The sequence below is a fragment of the Vicugna pacos genome, chromosome 22, assembly GCF_048564905.1.
Source record: "Vicugna pacos chromosome 22, VicPac4, whole genome shotgun sequence".
Taxonomy (NCBI): Eukaryota; Metazoa; Chordata; class Mammalia; order Artiodactyla; family Camelidae; genus Vicugna; species Vicugna pacos.
This window is the reverse complement of record NC_133008.1, coordinates 18536843-18542374: the sequence shown is the minus strand read 5'-3', so window position 1 is coordinate 18542374 and position 5532 is coordinate 18536843.

The window sequence follows — 5532 nt, the reverse complement described above, 5'->3', positions numbered from 1 at the left end:
CCCAAGTATTCAACTTGTATTATTATATGAAGTTAATTACATTAATTCTTCTATTTAAGGTGTATTTATTTTCTCTGCCCTACCCTCTCTACCTCATCTCCAGAATCACTAATGGTAGTATACAGCTTAGGAAGTGGTATTCTCCATCTAAAATATTTACACAGGTGGTATGATATTATAAGCTACCTTTTTTGTATGTTTCCCCATTGATGGACCAACAGAGACTATTACAATCAGAATTACTTTTCATAATGAAAGTATTTCATTAGATCTGAATGCATAATTAAGTTCAGAGAAAAGGTACAAATTAGAAAAAAAATTATCTAACAAAATCAAATAGTTCAAGACTTCAGCTTTTAGCTAAGATGGAGTAACAAGAGACCAGATTTATTACTCCTCCTCCTACGCTACACACACACACATCCCTAAAACTATCAAAAAATGACAAAATGCATAAAACAATGATTTTAAAGATGCTGGCCAGAAGGTAACAAAAGATAACGATCCCTGAAATATCAAGAAAATCAAGGTGACCCCTGCAGTTGCTCCCTGTTTACAGCTGTGAGAGCTGTGTCTTTGAATGTGTCACATTAACGTCATCTCTGGTAAATAGGACTCACCTACTGGGGTACTGGGAGAATTTAATTTGAAATGTGAATAAGGGGAAAAAAAAAAAAAGGCCATGAGAGAATTTTCAAACTATAACACAGGCAAGGGAAACCCAGGCAGAGCCCACCCAATCATCTGAGTTGAAAAGACAGAGCTGAGATCTGGATTGATCAGGGAGGCTAGCGTTTACAGGACAGAGTACTAGAAAGGAGAAAATTGCACAGAGAGTTCTGGAGATCTGCAAAGATTCCCCAAGTATTCACCTGAATGCTGACTGGTCCTGCATATGAGGAAACTACCTGAAGCCTGGGGAAGAACCACCCCTTGAAATTAAAAGTAACAGTGCTCGAAGCTCACACAGGCTAGGAATGCTGCCCTTTCCCACCAGCTGGACTGGAAAGGCTCATGATTTACTGGAAGGGCATCATGTAGGATATACAGGAGGACTCAGTACTGAGGGGTAATTAGTCCTAAAGTGAGCACTGCTCTGGCCCCACCTAACAAATCTTGAAAGAAATTGGAAAGGATCACACTCTCTAAGAAACTTAGTTATTACATCCCAGAACAAAGCTCAGGAAAGTATATAGGCTTATAAAAATGTCAAGTACCCAAAAAAGTAAATTTTACAATTTCTAACATCCAATCCAAAGATTACCAGATATGTTGAGAGGCAGGAAACACCACCCATAATGCAGAGAATAATCAATCAACCCAGAACTGACACAGAAGTTAGAATTAGCAGGGGATGTCAAAACAGCTATTTCATATATGCCATATATACCTAAATGTAGTGAAGACATTTAACATTAAGAAAAAGACCCAAATTGAACTTGTAGAGAAAAAACTACAATATATAAGAAGGAAAAAAAAGTACTCTCAATGGGAATCACAGCAGATCAGACATTGCAAAAGGGAAAAAATCAGTGAACTTGAAAACATAACAACAGGAACTATGTGAAATGAAACACAGAAATGAGGTTCAAAAAAATGAACAGAACAAGGTGCTCTGGGACAACTTTAAGTGGGCTAATGTATATGTAATTGGAGTTCCCAAAGAGGGAACAGAAAAAATCATTTGAAGAAATAATTGTGGAAACATTTCCAAATGTGATAAAAACTAGGAACCCACAGAGCCAAGGAATTCAACGAACCCTAAGAACAAGAACTATGAAACATCACAAATTGCAGAAAAGCAACGATAAAGAAAAACTATCAACCTAAAACTATCTCAACACAGGTGACGTTTTCAGAAGCAAAGGTAGAAAACGATTTTCAGACATAAAAAACTTTTCTTATTACTTTAGTCTCCTTGAAAGATAACTGATTAAATAAAAACAGCAACAATCTGGTTTGGAGTTTACACATACTTAAAATTAGAATATGATAGCAACAGCTCAAAGCCCAGGAGGGAAGAGATGGAAGTATATGTGAGTTTCTTATACTCTGTGTAAAGTGGTATAATGTTACTTTAAGACAGACTGTGGTAAGTTAATAATGTATACTGTAAACCCCAACACAATCACTAACATAAAACACTTGTAGCCAGTAAACCAACAAAGAAGATAAAATAGAATTATATAGAGTATTCAATTAATTTGAAAGAAGGCAGAAAAAGAGGAAAAGGAAAACAAAGAACAGATGGGGCAAATAGAAATCAAATACTAATATGATGAGTTGGAACTTAACTATATTAGTAGTCACATTAAATGCAAATGGTCTTCATACATTAAAGTACAGAAATGATCAAATTAAACAGCAAGAGCTGACTGTATGCTGCATACAAGAATGCACTTCAGATAATAAAGACAAAAATAGGAAAAAGTAAAAGGATGTGAAAAATACCACGCAGAAGGGTAATAGCAGCAGGATGGCAGAACAGGAGGACCTGGTCCCTTTCCTCCACACACTGATTCAGCGACAACACAGAGACAGATTCCCTTTGTGAGAAATCCAGAAACTAGTTGAAAGTGCCAAGAACCCACAGTGAGGAAAATATAAGTCTCTTCAACAAATAGTGTTGGGAAAATTGGATATCCACATGCAAAAGAATGAAATTGGAACCTTACCTTACACTATACACAAAAATCAACTCAAAAAGGATTAAAGGCTTAAGTGTAAGGATTTAAAGTGTAAAACTACTGTGACAAAAAATGGGAGAAAGCTTCATGACATTGGTCTTGGCAATGATTTCTTGGCTATGATACCAAAAGCTCAGTCAAGAAAAGCAAAAATGGACTACCTCCACTAAAAACTTTCTGCATAACAAAGGAAACAACAAAATGAAAAGACAACCCACAAAATTTAAGACAGTATTTGTAAACTATACAGTAGATAAGGAGTTAATTTCCAAAATATAGAAGGAACTCCGGCAACTCAGCAGCAAAAATAAATAACCTGATTTTTTTAAAAGGAAAGTATTTGAATAGATATTTATCCAAAGACATACAAATGGACAATGGTGTGTGAAAAGATGCTCAGCATCACTCGTATCAGGGAAGTGTGCATCAAAACTGCAGTGAGATGTCACCTCCCACCTATTAGGATGGCTCTTATCAAGAAGACAAAGATGAGTGTTGGCAAGGCTGTGGAAAAACTGGAACCTTTGTACAGTGTTGGTGGAAATGCTTCTTTTACTTAGTATAATCATTTTGAGATTAGTCTTTCAACAGCAATTCAATTAACAATCCAATTGGGTGGGGGGAGGAATTTCACTTGAGTCAAACTGAGGATTACAGCGTGGGAAACAGACTCTCTTAAAGCTTTGAGAACTCTTCCGCCAGTTAGTAGCTGAAAGCAGTCGTACATTTTCGAGACAAAGTTTCATACAGCAAAATGACACCGTGATGTTTACATTAACTTCACCAAAGGCACACAGTCCAGGTGAGCACATACAAAGCGAGCAGTGAGTCACTGGACCTCTTACAGAGTTGGGAAAGAACTCTATTCTTTTAAGAAGTTACAGTGCTAGCGTCAGAAGAAAGGAGGAAAAAATAATCTTTACGGTGGAGCAAGTGCTCTCACCTTTTTTTTAAATAGTTAACAATTGTCTTTAATATTAGAATTGGAAGAAATAGTAAACCCACCCACTGGTTTTCTGTATGAAATACAATATTTCCCCTTATTAAGGGGAAATATGAGTCCTCTTAAAAGTTTAACAAGAAAGGATGCGCATTGTATGACTTTTTGTTTTTTGTTTTTTTAACACGTTTATGGTTATGGTTGTATGATTCCTGTACAGTAAACTACACATATTTCAAATGTTCAATTTGATGAATTTTGATAGATGTATACACCAATGAAACCACCACCACAATCAAGGTGGCTAACATTTTCATCGCTCCCCAAGAGGTGCAATTTTCAAATTCCCAGTTTATCCCTTCCCACCCCCTTTACCCCTGGTAACCATAAGTTTGTTCTTTATGTCTGTGAGGTGCTCCCATCTTGGACGCACTCTGGTTAATGTGAAATGCAGGTGCACACTGCACATTAGGGAGGGAGGGAGGAGGCCCAAACAGACACAGAGAATTTTATGTTTAATTTGTTTTTTCCTGCCTTCAAACATAAAATTTTATTTCGTCACATTCATGTAGTTCATTTCTTTGTATAGTGTAATATACCACAATTTGTCCATCCTCTCACCCATTGACAGATGTTTGGGTGGTTTCTAGTTTAAGGTTATTTTGAATTAAGCTGCTGTGAATATTCTTGTGCAAGTCTTCATGGATATATGCTTTCATTTCTCTTGGGTAAGCACCTAGAACTGGAATTTTGGGTCATGGGGTAGGTGCATCTTTGACTTTATAATAAACTGCCAAACAGTTTTCTAAAATGTTTGTGTAATGATACATCCCACTAGCAAAGAATGAGCATTCTAATTGCTCAGAATGCTTGTTAGCCTGTAATGTTACCAATCTTTTTAATTTTAGCCATTCTGTTAGGTATGTAATGGTATCTCAGTGTGATTTTAGCTTTCAGTTCCCTGATTTTGAGCATCTTTTTATGTGATTGTTGGCCATTAGGTCTTCCCTTTATAAAGTATCTGTTCAAAACTTATGTCCATTAAAGAATAATTTTTTTAATATTGAGTTGTAGGAGTTCTTTAAGTATTCTGAATATGTCCTATTCAGATATATGTATCAAGATTATTTTTCCCAGTCTGTTTTGCTTATATATTTTGTTAAATTGTCTTTTAATGAACATAAATTTTAAATTTTGAATTTCATCAATTTTTAAAAATTGTATATTCTTTATCACTTACAGACCCTCTGCAGGCCTCATAGAGTGTACCACATCCTATGTACTCCAAGCCGGTAGAACATAAAAAGTTCAGTGATTTTTTTTTTTAACTCTATCTGAATGGCAATGTTTTAGTTGTGTTCTTGACTTTGTTACAGAGCCTTCATCCAGAACAGTGGTTTAAAATTTACTGAGCAGATTTCTGCCCCCTCCCCTACCTGCCTTCAAACTGTTAAAAATAGGGTTGCTGAGCTCCACTCCGACTGAATGATTTTGTTTCACAGTTCTGCTGGCGTGTCGGGGAATCACTGATCTAGCTGTCCTAAATGCTTGACCGAACTTAAGGCTACTCTACCTACCACTTCCTCAAACAGAGGACAGGACACTGTTAATGGAAAAAACCTGTTGCATTTTCATTTCCGCGTGCTGTTACCACCAGTCCCTTTCACAGTCCTTGGAAGCAGTTAATTAGAAAGCACTGGGGGGAAAGTGCAGGAGAACTTTACCAGATTCTGTTGTAATAAGGCATAACCGAATAAAATATTTCAGAACAGGAATCAGTTGCATGGTCTGAGTGCTTTCCAACTGCTGGCTCTTGCTTTTCTTTTGCAAGAGAAAATTGCAACAAGTCTTCACAGGAAGTTTTTTGTTGCTCCATTTTTATTTCTCTTTCAGAAGGAAAAAAAG